The sequence below is a fragment of the Phyllobates terribilis genome, unplaced genomic scaffold (genome assembly GCF_046119375.1).
Source record: "Phyllobates terribilis strain yellow unplaced genomic scaffold, ASM4611937v1 Scaffold_1__5_contigs__length_1240528914, whole genome shotgun sequence".
NCBI classification, from domain to species: domain Eukaryota; kingdom Metazoa; phylum Chordata; class Amphibia; order Anura; family Dendrobatidae; genus Phyllobates; species Phyllobates terribilis.
In genome coordinates this window covers 480779980-480800166 of record NW_027362761.1, presented here as the reverse complement: position 1 = coordinate 480800166, position 20187 = coordinate 480779980, and positions in this window count along the sequence as shown.

Genomic DNA, 20187 nt, shown 5'->3' with positions numbered 1-20187 from the left:
TCTTTTGGTCGGGTCTTCTTCTTGTATCGGGTCTTCTTCTTGTATCGGGTCTTCTTCTTGTGGTCGGGTCTTCTTCTTGTATAGGTTCTTCTTCTTGTATCGGGTCTTCTTCTTGTACCGGGTCTTCTTCTTGTGGTCGGGTCTTCTTTTTGTATCGGGTCTTCTTCTTGTGGTCGGGTCTTCTTTTTGTGGTCGGGTCTTTTTCTTGTATCGGGTCTTCTTCTTGTTTCGGGTTTTCTTCTTGTTTCGGGTTTTCTTCTTGTATCGGGTCTTCTTCTTGTATCGGGTCTTCTTCTTGTGGTCGGGTCTTCTTCTTGTGGTCAGGTCTTCTACTAGTGGAAGGGTCTTCTTCTTTTATCGGGTCTTCTTCTTGTATCGGGTATTCTTCTTGTTTCGGGTCTTCTTCTTGTATCGGGTCTTCTTCTTGTGGTCGGGTCTTCTTCTTGTATCGGGTCTTCTTCTTGTATCGGGCCTTCTTCTTGTGGTCGGGTTTTCTTCTTGCATCGGTTCTTCTTCTTGTGGTCGGGTCTTCTTCTTGTATCGGTTCTTCTTCTTTTGGTCGAGTCTTCTTCTTGTATCGGGTCTTCTTCTTGTATCGGGTCTTCTTCTTGTGGTCGGGTCTTCTTCTTGTATCGGGTCTTCTTCTTATGGTCGGGTCTTCTTCCTGTATCGGGTCTTCTTCTTTTGGTCGGGTCTTCTTCTTGTATTGGGTCTTCTTCTTGTATCGGGTCTTCTTCTTGTGGTCAGGTCTTCTTCTTGTTGTCGTGTCTTCTTCTTGTGGTCGGGTCTTCGTCTTGTGGTCGGGTCTTCTTCTTGTATCGGGTCTTCTTATTGTTTCGGGTTTTCTTCTTGTATCGGGTCTTCTTCTTGTATCGGGTCTTCTTCTTGTGGTCGGGTCTTCTTCTTGTGGTCGGGTCTTCTACTAGTGGACGGGTCTTCTTCTTTTATCGGGTCTTCTTCTTGTATCGGGTCTTCTTGTTTGGGTCTTCCTCTTGTTTCGGGTCTTCTTCTTGTATCGGGTCTTCTTCTTGTGGTCGGGTCTTCTTCTTGTGGTCGGGTCATCTTCTTGTGGTCGGGTCTTCTTCTTGCATCGGTTCTTCTTCTTGCGGTCGGGTCTTCTTCTTGTATCGGGTCTTCTTCTTTTGGTCGGGTCTTCTTCTTGTGGTCGGGTCTTCTTCTTGTATCGGGTCTTCTTCTTGTGGTCGGGTCTTCTTCTGTATCGGGTCTTCTTCTTTTGGTCGGGTCTTCTTCTTGTATCGGGTCTTCTTCTTGTATCGGGTCTTCTTCTTGTGTTCGGGTCTTCTTCTTGTATCGGGTCTTCTTCTTGTATCGGGTCTTCATCTTGTGGTCGGGTCTTCTTCTTGTGGTCGGGTCTTCTTCTTGTATCGGGTCTTCTTCTTGTATCTGTTCTTCTTGTGGTCGGGTCTTCTTCTTGTGGTCGGGACTTCTTCTAGTGGTCAGGTATTCTTCTTGTATCGGGTCTTCTTCTTGTATCGGGTCTTCTTGTTTCGGGTCTTCTTCTTGTTTCGGGTCTTTCTCTTGTATTGGGTCTTCTTGTGGTCGGGTCTTCTTCTTGTATGTGGTCTTCTTCTTGTATCGGGTCTTCTTGTGGTCGGGTCTTCTTCTTGTGGTCAGGTCTTCTTCTTGTATTGGGTCTTCTTCTTGTGGTCGAGTCTTCTTCTTGTGGTCGGGTCTTCTCATTGTGGTCGGGTCTTCTTCTTGTGGTCGGGTCTTCTTCTTGTATCGGGTCTTCTTCTTGTGGTCGGGTCTTCTTCTTGTATCGGGTCTTCTTCTTGTGGTCGGGTCTTCTTCTTGTGGTCGGGTCTTCTTCTTGTGGTGGGGTCTTCTTCTTGTATCTAGTCTTCTTCTGGTGGTCGGGTCTTCTCCTTGTATCGGGTCTTCTTCTTTTGGTCGGGTCTTCTTCTTGTATCGAGTCTTCTTCTTGTATCAGGTCTTCTTCTTGTTTCGGGTCTTCTTCTTGTTTCGGGTCTTCCTCTTGTATAGGGTCTTCTTCTTGTGTTCGGGTGTTCTTTTTGTATCGGGTCTTCTTCTTGTATCGGGTCTTCTTCTTGTGGTCGGGTCTTCTTCTTGTGGTGGGGTCTTCTTCTTGTGGTCGGGTCTTCTTCTTGTATCGGGTCTTCTTCTTGTGGTTGGGTCTTCTTGTATCGGGTCTTCTTCTTGTGGTCGGGACTTCTTCTTGTGGTCGGGTCTTCTACTAGTGGACGGGTCTTCTTCTTTTATCGGGTCTTCTTCTTGTATCGGGTCTTCTTCTTGTTTCGGGTCTTCTTGTTTCGGTTCTTATTCTTGTATCGGGTCTTCTTCTTGTGGTCGGGTCTTCTTCTTGCATCGGGTCTTCTTCTTGTATCGGGTCTTCTTCTTGTGGTCGGGACTTCTTCTTGTGGTGGTGTCTTCTTCTTGTGGTCGGGTCTTCTTCTTGTGGTCGGGTCTTCTTCCTGTATCGGGTCTTCTTCTTGTGGTTGGGTCTTCTTCTTTTATCCGGTCTTCTTCTTGTATTGGGTCTTCTTCTTCTGGTCAGGTCTTCTTCTTGTTGTGGTGTCTTCTTCTTGTGGTCGGGTCTTCGGCTTGTGGTCGGGTTTCTTCTTGTATCGGGTCTTCTTCTTGTGTTCAGGTCTTCTTCTTGTGGTCGGGTCTTCTTCTTAAGGTCGGTTCTACTTCCTGTGGTCGGGTCTTCTACTTGTGGTCGGGTCTTCTTCTTGTGGTCGGGTCTTTATCTTGTATCGGGTCTTCTTCTTGTTTCGGGTTTTCTTCTTGTATCGGGTCTTCTTCTTGTATTGGGTCTTCTTCTTGTGGTCGGGTCTTCTTCTTGTGGTCGGGTCTTCTACTAGTGGAAGGGTCTTCTTCTTTTATCGGGTCTTCTTGTATCGGGTCTTCTTCTTGTTTCGGGTCTTCTTCTTCTATCGGGTCTTCTTCTTGTGGTCGGGTCTTCTTCTTGTATCGGGTCTTCTTCTTGTATCGGGTCTTCTTCTTGTGGTCGGGTTTTCTTCTTGCATCGGTTCTTCTTCTTGTGGTCGGGTCTTCTTCTTGTATCGGGTCTTCTTCTTTTGGTCGAGTCTTTTTCTTGTATCGGGTCTTCTTCTTGTATCGGGTCTTCTTCTTGTGGTCGGGTCTTCTTCTTGTATCGGGTCTTCTTCTTATGGTCGGGTCTTCTTCCTGTATCGGGTCTTCTTCTTTTAGTCGGGTCTTCTTCTTGTATTGGGTCTTCTTCTTGTATCGGGTCTTCTTCTTGAGGTCAGGTCTTCTTCTTGTTGTGGTGTCTTCTTCTTGTGGTCGGGTCTTCGGCTTGTGGTCGGGTCTTCTTCTTGTATCGGGTCTTCTACTTGTGGTCGGTTCTTCTTCTTGTGGTCGGGTCTTCTTCTTGTATCAGGTCTTCTTCTTGTTTCGGATTTTCTTCTTGTATCGGGTCTTCTTCTTGTATCGGGTCTTCTTCTTGTGGTCGGGTCTTCTTCTTGTGGTCGGGTCTTCTACTAGTGGACGGGTCTTCTTCTTTTATCGGGTCTTCTTCTTGTATCGGGTCTTCTTCTTGTGGTCGGGTCTTCTTCTTGTGGTCGGGTCTTCTTCTTGAGGTCGCGTCTTCTTCTTGTATCGGGTCTTCTTCTTTTGGTCGGGTCTTCTTCTTGTGGTCGGGTCTTCTTCTTGTATCGGGTCTTCTTCTTGTGGTCGGGTCTTCTTCTTGTATCGGGTCTTCTTTTGGTCGGGTCTTCTTCTTGTATCGGGTCTTCTTCTTGTGGTCGGGTCTTCTCCTTGTATCGGGTCTTCTTCTTGTATCGGGTCTTCTTCTTGTACCGGGTCTTCTTCTTGTGGTCGGGTCTTCTTCTTGTATTGGGTCTTCTTCTTGTGGTCGGGTCTTCTTCTTTTCTTCGGGTCTTTTTCTTGTATCGGGTCTTCTTCTTGTTTCGGGTTTTCTTCTTGTTTCGGGTTTTCTTCTTGTATCGGGTCTTCTTCTTGTATCGGGTCTTCTTCTTGTGGTCGGGTCTTCTTCTTGTGGTCGGGTCTTCTTCTTGTGGTCAGGTCTTCTACTAGTGGAAGGGTCTTCTTCTTTTATCGGGTCTTCTTCTTGTATCGGGTCTTCTTCTTGTATCGGGTCTTCTTCTTGTTTCGGGTCTTCTTCTTGTATCGGGTCTTCTTCTTGTGGTCGGGTCTTCTTCTTGTATCGGGTCTTCTTCTTGTATCGGGCCTTCTTCTTGTGGTCGGGTTTTCTTCTTGCATCGGTTCTTCTTCTTGTGGTCGGGTCTTCTTCTTGTATCGGGTCTTCTTCTTTTGGTCGAGTCTTCTTCTTGTATCGGGTCTTCTTCTTGTATCGGGTCTTCTTCTTGTGGTCGGGTCTTCTTCTTGTATCGGGTCTTCTTCTTATGGTCGGGTCTTCTTACTGTATCGGGTCTTCTTCTTTTGGTCGGGTCTTCTTCTTGTATTGGGTCTTCTTCTTGTATCGGGTCTTCTTCTTGTGGTCAGGTCTTCTTCTTGTTGTGGTGTCTTCTTCTTGTGGTCGGGTCTTCGTCTTGTGGTCGGGTCTTCTTCTTGTATCGGGTCTTCTACTTGTGGTCGGGTCTTCTTCTTTTATCGGGTCTTCTTCTTGTATCGGGTCTTCTTCTTGTGGTCGGGTCTTCTTCTTGTGGTCGGGTCTTCTTCTTGAGGTCGGGTCTTCTTCTTGTATCGGGTCTTCTTCTTTTGGTCGGGTCTTCTTCTTGTGGTCGGGTCTTCTTCTTGTATCGGGTCTTCTTCTTGTGGTCGGGTCTTCTTCTTGTATCGGGTCTTCTTCTTTTGGTCGGGTCTTCTTCTTGTATCGGGTCTTCTTCTTGTGGTCGGGTCTTCTTCTTGTATCGGGTCTTCTTCTTGTATCGGGTCTTCTTCTTGTACCGGGTCTTCTTCTTGTGGTCGGGTCTTCTTCTTGTATCGGGTCTTCTTCTTGTGGTCGGGTCTTCTTCTTTTGGTCGGGTCTTTTTCTTGTATCGGGTCTTCTTCTTGTTTCGGGTTTTCTTCTTGTTTCGGGTTTTCTTCTTGTATCGGGTCTTCTTCTTGTATCGGGTCTTCTTCTTGTGGTCGGGTCTTCTTCTTGTGGTCGGGTCTTCTTCTTGTGGTCAGGTCTTCTACTAGTGGAAGGGTCTTCTTCTTTTATCGGGTCTTCTTCTTGTATCGGGTCTTCTTCTTGTTTCGGGTCTTCTTGTATCGGGTCTTCTTCTTGTGGTCGGGTCTTCTTCTTGTATCGGGTCTTCTTCTTGTATCGGGCCTTCTTCTTGTGGTCGGGTTTTCTTCTTGCATCGGTTCTTCTTCTTGTGGTCGGGTCTTCTTCTTGTATCGGGTCTTCTTCTTTTGGTCGAGTCTTCTTCTTGTATCGGGTCTTCTTCTTGTATCGGGTCTTCTTCTTGTGGTCGGGTCTTCTTCTTGTATCGGGTCTTCTTCTTATGGTCGGGTCTTCTTACTGTATCGGGTCTTCTTCTTTTGGTCGGGTCTTCTTCTTGTATTGGGTCTTCTTCTTGTATCGGGTCTTCTTCTTGTGGTCAGGTCTTCTTCTTGTTGTGGTGTCTTCTTCTTGTGGTCGGGTCTTCGTCTTGTGGTCGGGTCTTCTTCTTGTATCGGGTCTTCTACTTGTGGTCGGGTCTTCTTCTTGTGGTCGGGTCTTCTTCTTGTATCGGGTCTTCTTATTGTTTCGGGTTTTCTTCTTGTATCGGGTCTTCTTCTTGTGGTCGGGTCTTCTTCTTGTGGTCGGGTCTTCTACTAGTGGACGGGTCTTCTTCTTTTATCGGGTCTTCTTCTTGTATCGGGTCTTCTTGTTTGGGTCTTCTTCTTGTTTCGGGTCTTCTTCTTGTATCGGGTCTTCTTCTTGTGGTCGGGTCTTCTTCTTGTGGTCGGGTCTTCTTCTTGCATCGGTTCTTCTTCTTGCGGTCGGGTCTTCTTCTTGTATCGGGTCTTCTTCTTTTGGTCGGGTCTTCTTCTTGTGGTCGGGTCTTCTTCTTGTATCGGGTCTTCTTCTTGTGGTCGGGTCTTCTTCTTGTATCGGGTCTTCTTCTTTTGGTCGGGTCTTCTTCTTGTATCGGGTCTTCTTCTTGTATCGGGTCTTCTTCTTGTGGTCGGGTCTTCTTCTTGTATCGGGTCTTCTTCTTGTATCGGGTCTTCTTCTTGTGGTCGGGTGTTCTTCTTGTATCGGGTCTTCTTCTTGTGGTCGGGTCTTCTTCTTGTATCGGGTCTTCTTCTTGTATCTGTTCTTCTTGTGGTCGGGTCTTCTTCTTGTGGTCGGGACTTCTTATAGTGGTCAGGTATTCTTCTTGTATCGGGTCTTCTTCTTGTATCGGGTCTTCTTGTTTCGGGTCTTCTTCTTGTTTCGGGTCTTCCTCTTGTATTGGGTCTTCTTGTGGTCGGGTCTTCTTCTTGTATCTGGTCTTCTTCTTGTATCGGGTCTTCTTCTTGTTGTCGGGTCTTCTTCTTGTGGTCAGGTCTTCTTCTTGTATCGGGTCTTCTTCTTGTATCGGGTCTTCTTCTTGTGGTCGGGTCTTCTTCTTGTATCGGGTCTTCTTCTTATGGTCGGGTCTTCTTACTGTATCGGGTCTTCTTCTTTTGGTCGGGTCTTCTTCTTGTATTGGGTCTTCTTGTATCGGGTTTTCTTCTTGTGGTCAGGTCTTCTTCTTGTTGTGGTGTCTTCTTCTTGTGGTCGGGTCTTCGTCTTGTGGTCGGGTCTTCTTCTTGTATCGGGTCTTCTACTTGTGGTCGGGTCTTCTTCTTTTATCGGGTCTTCTTCTTGTATCGGGTCTTCTTCTTGTGGTCGGGTCTTCTTCTTGTGGTCGGGTCTTCTTCTTGAGGTCGGGTCTTCTTCTTGTATCGGGTCTTCTTCTTTTGGTCGGGTCTTCTTCTTGTGGTCGGGTCTTCTTCTTGTATCGGGTCTTCTTCTTGTGGTCGGGTCTTCTTCTTGTATCGGGTCTTCTTCTTTTGGTCGGGTCTTCTTCTTGTATCGGGTCTTCTTCTTGTGGTCGAGTCTTCTTCTTGTATCGGGTCTTCTTCTTGTATCGGGTCTTCTTCTTGTACCGGGTCTTCTTCTTGTGGTCGGGTCTTCTTCTTGTATCGGGTCTTCTTCTTGTGGTCGGGTCTTCTTCTTTTGGTCGGGTCTTTTTCTTGTATCGGGTCTTCTTCTTGTTTCGAGTTTTCTTCTTGTTTCGGGTTTTCTTCTTGTATCGGGTCTTCTTCTTGTATCGGGTCTTCTTCTTTTGGTCGGGTCTTCTTCTTGTGGTCGGGTCTTCTTCTTGTGGTCAGGTCTTCTACTAGTGGAAGGGTCTTCTTCTTTTATCGGGTCTTCTTCTTGTATCGGGTCTTCTTCTTGTTTCGGGTCTTCTTCTTGTATCGGGTCTTCTTCTTGTGGTCGGGTCTTCTTCTTGTATCGGGTCTTCTTCTTTTGGTCGAGTCTTCTTCTTGTATCGGGTCTTCTTCTTGTATCGGGTCTTCTTCTTGTGGTCGGGTCTTCTTCTTGTATCGGGTCTTCTTCTTATGGTCGGGTCTTCTTACTGTATCGGGTCTTCTTCTTTTGGTCGGGTCTTCTTCTTGTATTGGGTCTTCTTCTTGTATCGGGTCTTCTTCTTGTGGTCAGGTCTTCTTCTTGTTGTGGTGTCTTCTTCTTGTGGTCGGGTCTTCGTCTTGTGGTCGGGTCTTCTTCTTGTATCGGGTCTTCTACTTGTGGTCGGGTCTTCTTCTTGTGGTCGGGTCTTCTTCTTGTATCGGGTCTTCTTATTGTTTCGGGTTTTCTTCTTGTATCGGGTCTTCTTCTTGTATCGGGTCTTCTTCTTGTGGTCGGGTCTTCTTCTTGTGGTCGGGTCTTCTACTAGTGGACGGGTCTTCTTCTTTTATCGGGTCTTCTTCTTGTATCGGGTCTTCTTGTTTGGGTCTTCTTCTTGTTTCGGGTCTTCTTCTTGTATCGGTTCTTCTTCTTGTGGTCGGGTCTTCTTCTTGTGGTCGGGTCTTCTTCTTGTGGTCGGGTCTTCTTCTTGCATCGGTTCTTCTTCTTGCGGTCGGGTCTTCTTCTTGTATCGGGTCTTCTTCTTTTGGTCGGGTCTTCTTCTTGTGGTCGGGTCTTCTTCTTGTATCGGGTCTTCTTCTTGTGGTCGGGTCTTCTTCTTGTATCGGGTCTTCTTCTTTTGGTCGGGTCTTCTTCTTGTATCGGGTCTTCTTCTTGTATCGGGTCTTCTTCTTGTGGTCGGGTCTTCTTGTATCGGGTCTTCTTCTTGTATCGGGTATTCTTCTTGTGGTCGGGTGTTCTTCTTGTATCGGGTCTTCTTCTTGTGGTCGGGTCTTCTTCTTGTATCGGGTCTTCTTCTTGTATCTGTTCTTCTTTTGGTCGGGTCTTCTTCTTGTGGTCGGGACTTCTTCTAGTGGTCAGGTATTCTTCTTGTATCGGGTCTTCTTCTTGTATCGGGTCTTCTTGTTTCGGGTCTTCTTCTTGTTTCGGGTCTTCCTCTTGTATTGGGTCTTCTTGTGGTCGGGTCTTCTTCTTGTATCTGGTCTTCTTCTTGTATCGGGTCTTCTTCTTGTGGTCGGGTCTTCTTCTTGTGGTCAGGTCTTCTTCTTGTATCGGGTCTTCTTCTTGTGGTCGAGTCTTCTTCTTGTGGTCGGGTCTTCTCATTGTGGTCGAATCTTCTTCATGTGGGCGGGTCTTCTTCTTGTATCGGGTCTTCTTCTTGTGGTCGGGTCTTCTTCTTGTATCGGGTCTTCTTCTTGTGGTCGGGTCTTCTTCTTGTGGTCGGGTCTTCTTCTTGTGGTGGGGTCTTCTTCTTGTATCGTGTCTTCTTCTTGTGGTCGGGTCTTCTCCTTGTATCGGGTCTTCTTCTTTTGGTCGGGTCTTCTTCTTGTATCGAGTCTTCTTCTTGTATCGGGTCTTCTTCTTGTTTCGGGTCTTCTTCTTGTTTCGGGTCTTCTTCTTGTGGTCGGGTCTTCTTCTTGTGGTCGGGTCTTCTTCTTGTATAGGGTCTTCTTCTTGTATCGGGTCTTCTTCTTGTGGTCGGGTCTTCTTCTTGTGGTGGGGTCTTCTTCTTGTGGTCGGGTCTTCTTCTTGTGGTCGGGTATTCTTCTTGTGGTCGGGTCTTCTTCCTGTTTCGGGTCTTCTTCTTGTGGTTGGGACTTCTTCTTGTATTTGTTCTTCTTCTTGTATTGGGTCTTCTTCTTGTGGTCGGATCTTCTTCTTGTGGTCGGGTCTTCTTCTTGTATCGGGTCTTCTTCTTGTATCGGGTCTTCTTCTTGTGGTCGGGTCTTCTTCTTGTATCGGGTCTTCTTCTTGTTGTCGGGTCTTCTTCTTGTGGTCGGGTCTTCTTCTTGTATCGGGTCTTCTTCTTGTGGTCGGGTCTTCTCCTTGTGTCGGGTCTTCTTCTTTTGGTCGGGTCTTCTTCTTGTATCGGGTTTCTTCTTGTATCGGGTCTTCTTCTTGTGGTTGGGTCTTCTTCTTGTATCGGGTCTTCTTCTTGTGGTCGGGTCTTCTTCTTGTGGTCGGGTCTTCTTCTTGTGGTGGGGTCTTCTTCTTGTGGTCGGGTCTTCTTCTTGTATCGGGTCTTCTTCTTGTGGTTGGGTCTTCTTGTATCGGGTCTTCTTCTTGTGGTCGGGACTTCTTCTTGTGGTCGGGTCTTCTACTAGTGGACGGGTCTTCTTCTTTTATCGGGTCTTCTTCTTGTATCGGGTCTTCTTCTTGTTTCGGGTCTTCTTGTTTCGGTTCTTATTCTTGTATCGGGTCTTCTTCTTGTGGTCGGGTCTTCTTCTTATATCGGGTCTTCTTCTTGTATCGGGTCTTCTTCTTGTGGTCGGGACTTCTTCTTGTGGTGGTGTCTTCTTCTTGTGGTCGGGTCTTCTTCTTGTGGTCGGGTCTTCTTCCTGTATCGGGTCTTCTTCTTGTGGTTGGGTCTTCTTCTTTTATCCGGTCTTCTTCTTGTATTGGGTCTTCTTCTTCTGGTCAGGTCTTCTTCTTGTTGTGGTGTCTTCTTCTTGTGGTCGGGTCTTCGGCTTGTGGTCGGGTCTTCTTCTTGTATCGGGTCTTCTTCTTGTGGTCAGGTCTTCTTCTTGTGGTCGGGTCTTCTTCTTATGGTCGGTTCTACTTCCTGTGGTCGGGTCTTCTACTTGTGGTCGGGTCTTCTTCTTGTGGTCGGGTCTTTATCTTGTATCGGGTCTTCTTCTTGTTTCGGGTTTTCTTCTTGTATCGGGTCTTCTTCTTGTATTGGGTCTTCTTCTTGTGGTCGGGTCTTCTTCTTGTGGTCGGGTCTTCTACTAGTGGAAGGGTCTTCTTCTTTTATCAGGTCTTCTTGTATCGGGTCTTCTTCTTGTTTCGGGTCTTCTTCTATCGGGTCTTCTTCTTGTGGTCGGGTCTTCTTCTTGTATCGGGTCTTCTTCTTGTATCGGGTCTTCTTCTTGTGGTCGGGTTTTCTTCTTGCATCGGTTCTTCTTCTTGTGGTCGGGTCTTCTATTTGTATCGGGTCTTCTTCTTTTGGTCGAGTCTTCTTCTTGTATCGGGTCTTCTTCTTGTATCGGGTCTTCTTCTTGTGGTCGGGTCTTCTTCTTGTATCGGGTCTTCTTCTTATGGTCGGGTCTTCTTCCTGTATCGGGTCTTCTTCTTTTAGTCGGGTCTTCTTCTTGTATTGGGTCTTCTTCTTGTATCGGGTCTTCTTCTTGAGGTCAGGTCTTCTTCTTGTTGTGGTGTCTTCTTCTTGTGGTCGGGTCTTCGGCTTGTGGTCGGGTCTTCTTCTTGAATCGGGTCTTCTACTTGTGGTCGGTTCTTCTTCTTGTGGTCGGGTATTCTTCTTGTATCAGGTCTTCTTCTTGTTTCGGATTTTCTTCTTGTATCGGGTCTTCTTCTTGTATCGGGTCTTCTTCTTGTGGTCGGGTCTTCTTCTTGTGGTCGGGTCTTCTACTAGTGAACGGGTCTTCTTCTTTTATCGGGTCTTCTTCTTGTATCGGGTCTTCTTCTTGTGGTCGGGTCTTCTTCTTGTGGTCGGGTCTTCTTCTTGAGGTCGGGTCTTCTTCTTGTATCGGGTCTTCTTCTTTTGGTCGGGTCTTCTTCTTGTGGTCGGGTCTTCTTCTTGTATCGGGTCTTCTTCTTGTGGTCGGGTCTTCTTCTTGTATCGGGTCTTCTTTTGGTCGGGTCTTCTTCTTGTATCGGGTCTTCTTCTTGTGGTCGGGTCTTCTTCTTGTATCGGGTCTTCTTCTTGTATCGGGTCTTCTTCTTGTACCGGGTCTTCTTCTTGTGGTCGGGTCTTCTTCTTGTATCGGGTCTTCTTCTTGTGGTCGGGTCTTCTTCTTTTGGTCGGGTCTTTTTCTTGTATCGGGTCTTCTTCTTGTTTCGGGTTTTCTTCTTGTTTCGGGTTTTCTTCTTGTATCGGGTCTTCTTCTTGTATCGGGTCTTCTTCTTGTGGTCGGGTCTTCTTCTTGTGGTCGGGTCTTCTTCTTGTGGTCAGGTCTTCTACTAGTGGAAGGGTCTTCTTCTTTTATCGGGTCTTCTTCTTGTATCGGGTCTTCTTCTTGTTTCGGGTCTTCTTCTTGTATCGGGTCTTCTTCTTGTGGTCGGGTCTTCTTCTTGTATCGGGTCTTCTTCTTGTATCGGGCCTTCTTCTTGTGGTCGGGTTTTCTTCTTGCATCGGTTCTTCTTCTTGTGGTCGGGTCTTCTTCTTGTATCGGGTCTTCTTCTTTTGGTCGAGTCTTCTTCTTGTATCGGGTCTTCTTCTTGTATCGGGTCTTCTTCTTGTGGTCGGGTCTTCTTCTTGTATCGGGTCTTCTTCTTATGGTCGGGTCTTCTTACTGTATCGGGTCTTCTTCTTTTGGTCGGGTCTTCTTCTTGTATTGGGTCTTCTTCTTGTATCGGGTCTTCTTCTTGTGGTCAGGTCTTCTTCTTGTTGTGGTGTCTTCTTGTGGTCGGGTCTTCGTCTTGTGGTCGGGTCTTCTTCTTGTATCGGGTCTTCTACTTGTGGTCGGGTCTTCTTCTTTTATCGGGTCTTCTTCTTGTATCGGGTCTTCTTCTTGTGGTCGGGTCTTCTTCTTGTGGTCGGGTCTTCTTCTTGAGGTCGGGTCTTCTTCTTGTATCGGGTCTTCTTCTTTTGGTCGGGTCTTCTTCTTGTGGTCGGGTCTTCTTCTTGTATCGGGTCTTCTTCTTGTGGTCGGGTCTTCTTCTTGTATCGGGTCTTCTTCTTTTGGTCGGGTCTTCTTCTTGTATCGGGTCTTCTTCTTGTGGTCGGGTCTTCTTCTTGTATCGGGTCTTCTTCTTGTATCGGGTCTTCTTCTTGTACCGGGTCTTCTTCTTGTGGTCGGGTCTTCTTCTTGTATCGGGTCTTCTTCTTGTGGTCGGGTCTTATTCTTTTGGTCGGGTCTTTTTCTTGTATCGGGTCTTCTTCTTGTTTCGGGTTTTCTTCTTGTTTCGGGTTTTCTTCTTGTATCGGGTCTTCTTCTTGTATCGGGTCTTCTTCTTGTGGTCGGGTCTTCTTCTTGTGGTCGGGTCTTCTTCTTGTGGTCAGGTCTTCTACTAGTGGAAGGGTCTTCTTCTTTTATCGGGTCTTCTTCTTGTATCGGGTCTTCTTCTTGTTTCGGGTCTTCTTCTTGTATCGGGTCTTCTTCTTGTGGTCGGGTCTTCTTCTTGTATCGGGTCTTCTTCTTGTATCGGGCCTTCTTCTTGTGGTCGGGTTTTCTTCTTGCATCGGTTCTTCTTCTTGTGGTCGGGTCTTCTTCTTGTATCGGGTCTTCTTCTTTTGGTCGAGTCTTCTTCTTGTATCGGGTCTTCTTCTTGTATCGGGTCTTCTTCTTGTGGTCGGGTCTTCTTCTTGTATCGGGTCTTCTTCTTATGGTCGGGTCTTCTTACTGTATCGGGTCTTCTTCTTTTGGTCGGGTCTTCTTCTTGTATTGGGTCTTCTTCTTGTATCGGGTCTTCTTCTTGTGGTCAGGTCTTCTTCTTGTTGTGGTGTCTTCTTCTTGTGGTCGGGTCTTCGTCTTGTGGTCGGGTCTTCTTCTTGTATCGGGTCTTCTACTTGTGGTCGGGTCTTCTTCTTGTGGTCGGGTCTTCTTCTTGTATCGGGTCTTCTTATTGTTTCGGGTTTTCTTCTTGTATCGGGTCTTCTTCTTGTATCGGGTCTTCTTGTTTGGGTCTTCTTCTTGTATCGGGTCTTCTTCTTGTATCGGGTCTTCTTCTTGTGGTCGGGTCTTCTTCTTGTGGTCGGGTCTTCTACTAGTGGACGGGTCTTCTTCTTTTATCGGGTCTTCTTCTTGTATCGGGTCTTCTTGTTTGGGTCTTCTTCTTGTTTCGGGTCTTCTTCTTGTATCGGGTCTTCTTCTTGTGGTCGGGTCTTCTTCTTGTGGTCGGGTCTTCTTCTTGCATCGGTTCTTCTTCTTGCGGTCGGGTCTTCTTCTTGTATCGGGTCTTCTTCTTTTGGTCGGGTCTTCTTCTTCTGGTCGGGTCTTCTTCTTGTATCGGGTCTTCTTCTTGTGGTCGGGTCTTCTTCTTGTATCGGGTCTTCTTCTTTTGGTCGGGTCTTCTTCTTGTATCGGGTCTTCTTCTTGTATCGGGTCTTCTTCTTGTGGTCGGGTCTTCTTCTTGTATCGGGTCTTCTTCTTTTGGTCGGGTCTTCTTCTTGTATCGGGTCTTCTTCTTGTATCGGGTCTTCTTCTTGTGGTCGGGTCTTCTTCTTGTATCGGGTCTTCTTCTTTTATCGGGTCTTCTTCTTTTGGTCGGGTCTTCTTCTTGTATCGGGTCTTCTTCTTGTATCGGGTCTTCTTCTTGTGGTCGGGTCTTCTTCTTGTATCGGGTCTTCTTCTTGTATCGGGTCTTCTTCTTGTGGTCGGGTGTTCTTCTTGTATCGGGTCTTCTTCTTGTGGTCGGGTCTTCTTCTTGTATCGGGTCTTCTTCTTGTATCTGTTCTTCTTGTGGTCGGGTCTTCTTCTTGTGGTCGGGACTTCTTCTAGTGGTCAGGTATTCTTCTTGTATCGGGTCTTCTTCTTGTATCGGGTCTTCTTGTTTCGGGTCTTCTTCTTGTTTCGGGTCTTCCTCTTGTATTGGGTCTTCTTGTGGTCGGGTCTTCTTCTTGTATCTGGTCTTCTTCTTGTATCGGGTCTTCTTCTTGTTGTCGGGTCTTCTTCTTGTGGTCAGGTCTTCTTCTTGTATCGGGTCTTCTTCTTGTATCGGGTCTTCTTCTTGTGGTCGGGTCTTCTTCTTGTATCGGGTCTTCTTCTTATGGTCGGGTCTTCTTACTGTATCGGGTCTTCTTCTTTTGGTCGGGTCTTCTTCTTGTATTGGGTCTTCTTCTTGTATCGGGTCTTCTTCTTGTGGTCAGGTCTTCTTCTTGTTGTGGTGTCTTCTTCTTGTGGTCGGGTCTTCGTCTTGTGGTCGGGTCTTCTTCTTGTATCGGGTCTTCTACTTGTGGTCGGGTCTTCTTCTTTTATCGGGTCTTCTTCTTGTATCGGGTCTTCTTCTTGTGGTCGGGTCTTCTTCTTGTGGTCGGGTCTTCTTCTTGAGGTCGGGTCTTCTTCTTGTATCGGGTCTTCTTCTTTTGGTCGGGTCTTCTTCTTGTGGTCGGGTCTTCTTCTTGTATCGGGTCTTCTTCTTGTGGTCGGGTCTTCTTCTTGTATCGGGTCTTCTTCTTTTGGTCGGGTCTTCTTCTTGTATCGGGTCTTCTTCTTGTGGTCGGGTCTTCTTCTTGTATCGGGTCTTCTTCTTGTATCGGGTCTTCTTCTTGTACCGAGTCTTCTTCTTGTGGTCGGGTCTTCTTCTTGTATCGGGTCTTCTTCTTGTGGTCGGGTCTTCTTCTTTTGGTCGGGTGTTTTTCTTGTATCGGGTCTTCTTCTTGTTTCGGGTTTTCTTCTTGTTTCGGGTTTTCTTCTTGTATCGGGTCTTCTTCTTGTATCGGGTCTTCTTCTTGTGGTCGGGTCTTCTTCTTGTGGTCAGGTCTTCTACTAGTGGAAGGGTCTTCTTCTTTTATCGGGTCTTCTTCTTGTATCGGGTCTTCTTCTTGTTTCGGGTCTTCTTCTTGTATCGGGTCTTCTTCTTGTGGTCGGGTCTTCTTCTTGTATCGGGTCTTCTTCTTGTATCGGGTCTTCTTCTTGTGGTCGGGTCTTCTTCTTGTGGTCGGGTCTTCTTCTTGTGGTCAGGTCTTCTACTAGTGGAAGGGTCTTCTTCTTTTATCGGGTCTTCTTCTTGTATCGGGTCTTCTTCTTGTTTCGGGTCTTCTTCTTGTATCGGGTCTTCTTCTTGTGGTCGGGTCTTCTTCTTGTATCGGGTCTTCTTCTTGTATCGGGCCTTCTTCTTGTGGTCGGGTTTTCTTCTTGTATCGGTTCTTCTTCTTGTGGTCGGGTCTTCTTCTTGTATCGGGTCTTCTTCTTTTGGTCGAGTCTTCTTCTTGTATCGGGTCTTCTTCTTGTATCGGGTCTTCTTCTTGTGGTCGGGTCTTCTTCTTGTATCGGGTCTTCTTCTTATGGTCGGGTCTTCTTACTGTATCGGGTCTTCTTCTTTTGGTCGGGTCTTCTTCTTGTATTGGGTCTTCTTCTTGTATCGGGTCTTCTTCTTGTGGTCAGGTCTTCTTCTTGTTGTGGTGTCTTCTTCTTGTGGTCGGGTCTTCGTCTTGTGGTCGGGTCTTCTTCTTGTATCGGGTCTTCTACTTGTGGTCGGGTCTTCTTCTTGTGGTCGGGTCTTCTTCTTGTATCGGGTCTTCTTATTGTTTCGGGTTTTCTTCTTGTATCGGGTCTTCTTCTTGTATCGGGTCTTCTTCTTGTGGTCGGGTCTTCTTCTTGTGGTCGGGTCTTCTACTAGTGGACGGGTCTTCTTCTTTTATCGGGTCTTCTTCTTGTATCGGGTCTTCTTGTTTGGGTCTTCTTCTTGTTTCGGGTCTTCTTCTTGTATCGGGTCTTCTTCTTGTGGTCGGGTCTTCTTCTTGTGGTCGGGTCTTCTTCTTGTGGTCGGGTCTTCTTCTTGCATCGGTTCTTCTTCTTGCGGTCGGGTCTTCTTCTTGTATCGGGTCTTCTTCTTTTGGTCGGGTCTTCTTCTTGTGGTCGGGTCTTCTTCTTGTATCGGGTCTTCTTCTTGTGGTCGGGTCTTCTTCTTGTATCGGGTCTTCTTCTTTTGGTCGGGTCTTCTTCTTGTATCGGGTCTTCTTCTTGTATCGGGTCTTCTTCTTGTGGTCGGGTCTTCTTCTTGTATCGGGTCTTCTTCTTTTGGTCGGGTCTTCTTCTTGTATCGGGTCTTCTTCTTGTATCGGGTCTTCTTCTTGTGGTCGGGTCTTCTTCTTGTATCGGGTCTTCTTCTTTTATCGGGTCTTCTTCTTTTGGTCGGGTCTTCTTCTTGTATCGGGTCTTCTTCTTGTATCGGGTCTTCTTCTTGTGGTCGGGTCTTCTTCTTGTATCGGGTCTTCTTCTTGTATCGGGTCTTCTTCTTGTGGTCGGGTGTTCTTCTTGTATCGGGTCTTCTTCTTGTGGTCGGGTCTTCTTCTTGTATCGGGTCTTCTTCTTGTATCTGTTCTTCTTGTGGTCGGGTCTTCTTCTTGTGGTCGGGACTTCTTCTAGTGGTCAGGTATTCTTCTTGTATCGGGTCTTCTTCTTGTATCGGGTCTTCTTGTTTCGGGTCTTCTTCTTGTTTCGGGTCTTCCTCTTGTATTGGGTCTTCTTGTGGTCGGGTCTTCTTCTTGTATCTGGTCTTCTTCTTGTATCGGGTCTTCTTCTTGTTGTCGGGTCTTCTTCTTGTGGTCAGGTCTTCTTCTTGTATCGGGTCTTCTTCTTGTATCGGGTCTTCTTCTTGTGGTCGGGTCTTCTTCTTGTATCGGGTCTTCTTCTTATGGTCGGGTCTTCTTACTGTATCGGGTCTTCTTCTTTTGGTCGGGTCTTCTTCTTGTATTGGGTCTTCTTCTTGTATCGGGTCTTCTTCTTGTGGTCAGGTCTTCTTCTTGTTGTGGTGTCTTCTTCTTGTGGTCGGGTCTTCGTCTTGTGGTCGGGTCTTCTTCTTGTATCGGGTCTTCTACTTGTGGTCGGGTCTTCTTCTTTTATCGGGTCTTCTTCTTGTATCGGGTCTTCTTCTTGTGGTCGGGTCTTCTTCTTGTGGTCGGGTCTTCTTCTTGAGGTCGGGTCTTCTTCTTGTATCGGGTCTTCTTCTTTTGGTCGGGTCTTCTTCTTGTGGTCGGGTCTTCTTCTTGTATCGGGTCTTCTTCTTGTGGTCGGGTCTTCTTCTTGTATCGGGTCTTCTTCTTTTGGTCGGGTCTTCTTCTTGTATCGGGTCTTCTTCTTGTGGTCGGGCCTTCTTCTTGTATCGGGTCTTCTTCTTGTATCGGGTCTTCTTCTTGTACCGGGTCTTCTTCTTGTGGTCGGGTCTTCTTCTTGTATCGGGTCTTCTTCTTGTGGTCGGGTCTTCTTCTTTTGGTCGGGTCTTTTTCTTGTATCGGGTCTTCTTCTTGTTTCGGGTTTTCTTCTTGTTTCGGGTTTTCTTCTTGTATCGGGTCTTCTTCTTGTATCGGGTCTTCTTCTTGTGGTCGGGTCTTCTTCTTGTGGTCGGGTCTTCTTCTTGTGGTCAGGTCTTCTACTAGTGGAAGGGTCTTCTTCTTTTATCGGGTCTTCTTCTTGTATCGGGTCTTCTTCTTGTTTCGGGTCTTCTTCTTGTATCGGGTCTTCTTCTTGTGGTCGGGTCTTCTTCTTGTATCGGGTCTTCTTCTTGTATCGGGCCTTCTTCTTGTGGTCGGGTTTTCTTCTTGCATCGGTTCTTCTTCTTGTGGTCGGGTCTGCTTCTTGTATCGGGTCTTCTTCTTTTGGTCGAGTCTTCTTCTTGTATCGGGTCTTCTTCTTGTATCGGGTCTTCTTCTTGTGGTCGGGTCTTCTTCTTGTATCGGGTCTTCTTCTTATGGTCGGGTCTTCTTACTGTATCGGGTCTTCTTCTTTTGGTCGGGTCTTCTTCTTGTATTGGGTCTTCTTCTTGTATCGGGTCTTCTTCTTGTGGTCAGGTCTTCTTCTTGTTGTGGTGTCTTCTTCTTGTGGTCGGGTCTTCGTCTTGTGGTCGGGTCTTCTTCTTGTATCGGGTCTTCTACTTGTGGTCGGGTCTTCTTCTTGTGGTCGGGTCTTCTTCTTGTATCGGGTCTTCTTATTGTTTCGGGTTTTCTTCTTGTATCGGGTCTTCTTCTTGTATCGGGTCTTCTTCTTGTGGTCGGGTCTTCTTCTTGTGGTCGGGTCTTCTACTAGTGGACGGGTCTTCTTCTTTTATCGGGTCTTCTTCTTGTATCGGGTCTTCTTGTTTGGGTCTTCTTCTTGTTTCGGGTCTTCTTCTTGTATCGGGTCTTCTTCTTGTGGTCGGGTCTTCTTCTTGTGGTCGGGTCTTCTTCTTGTGGTCGGGTCTTCTTCTTGCATCGGTTCTTCTTCTTGCGGTCGGGTCTTCTTCTTGTATCGGGTCTTCTTCTTTTGGTCGGGTCTTCTTCTTGTGGTCGGGTCTTCTTCTTGTATCGGGTCTTCTTCTTGTGGTCGGGTCTTCTTTTTGTATCGGGTCTTCTTCTTTTGGTCGGGTCTTCTTCTTGTATCGGGTCTTCTTCTTGTATGGGGTCTTCTTCTTGTGGTCGGGTCTTCTTCTTGTATCGGGTCTTCTTCTTGTATCGGGTCTTCTTCTTGTGGTCGGGTGTTCTTCTTGTATCGGGTCTTCTTCTTGTGGTCGGGTCTTCTTCTTGTATCGGGTCTTCTTCTTGTATCTGTTCTTCTTGTGGTCGGGTCTTCTTCTTGTAGTCGGGACTTCTTCTAGTGGTCAGGTATTCTTCTTGTATCGGGTCTTCTTCTTGTATCGGGTCTTCTTGTTTCGGGTCTTCTTCTTGTTTCGGGTCTTCCTCTTGTATTGGGTCTTCTTGTGGTCGGGTCTTCTTCTTGTATCTGGTCTTCTTCTTGTATCGGGTCTTCTTCTTGTGGTCGGGTCTTCTTCTTGTGGTCAGGTCTTCTTCTTGTATCGGGTCTTCTTCTTGTGGTCGAGTCTTCTTCTTGTGGTCGGGTCTTCTCATTGTGGTCGGGTCTTCTTCTTGTGGTCGGGTCTTCTTCTTGTATCGGGTCTTCTTCTTGTGGTCGGGTCTTCTTCTTGTATCGGGTCTTCTTCTTGTGGTCGGGTCTTCTTCTTGTGGTCGGGTCTTCTTCTTGTGGTGGGGTCTTCTTCTTGTATCGGGTCTTCTTCTTGTGGTCGGATCTTCTCCTTGTATCGGGTCTTCTTCTTTTGGTCGGGTCTTCTTCTTGTATCGAGTCTTCTTCTTGTATCGGGTCTTCTTCTTGTTTCGGGTCTTCTTCTTGTTTCGGGTCTTCTTCTTGTGGTCGGGTCTTCTTCTTGTGGTCGGGTCTTCTTCTTGTATAGGGTCTTCTTCTTGTATCGGGTCTTCTTCTTGTGGTCGGGTCTTCTTCTTGTGGTGGGGTCTTCTTCTTGTGGTCGGGTCTTCTTCTTGTGGTCGGGTATTCTTCTTGTGGTCGGGTCTTCTTCCTGTTTCGGGTCTTCTTCTTGTGGTTGGGACTTCTTCTTGTATCGGTTCTTCTTCTTGTATTGGGTCTTCTTCTTGTGGTCGGGTCTTCTTCTTGTGGTCGGGTCTTCTTCTTGTATCGGGTCTTCTTCTTGTATCGGGTCTTCTTCTTGTGGTCGGGTCTTCTTCTTGTATCGGGTCTTCTTCTTGTTGTCGGGTCTTCTTCTTGTGGTCGGGTCTTCTTCTTGTATCGGGTCTTCTTCTTGTGGTCGGGTCTCCTCCTTGTGTCGGGTCTTCTTCTTTTGGTCGGGTCTTCTTCTTGTATCGGGTTTCTTCTTGTATCGGGTCTTCTTCTTGTGGTTGGGTCTTCTTCTTGTATCGGGTCTTCTTCTTGTGGTCGGGTCTTCTTCTTGTGGTCGGGTCTTCTACTAGTGGACGGGTCTTCTTCTTGTATCGGGTCTTCTTCTTGTTTCGGGTCTTCTTCTTGTTTCGGGTCTTCTTCTTGTATCGGGTCTTCTTCTTGTGGTCAGGTCTTCTTCTTGTATAGGGTCTTCTTCTTCTATCGGGTCTTCTTCTTGTGGTCGGGTCTTCTTCTTGTGGTGGGGTCTTCTTCTTGTGGTCGGGTCTTCTTCTTGTGGTCGGATCTTCTTCCTGTATTGGGTCTTCTTTTTGTGGTTCGGACTTCTTCTTGTATCGGGTCTTCTTCTTGTATTGGGTCTTCTTCTTGTGGTCGGGTCTTCTTCTTGTGGTCGGGTCTTCTTCTTGTATCGGGTCTTCTTCTTGTATC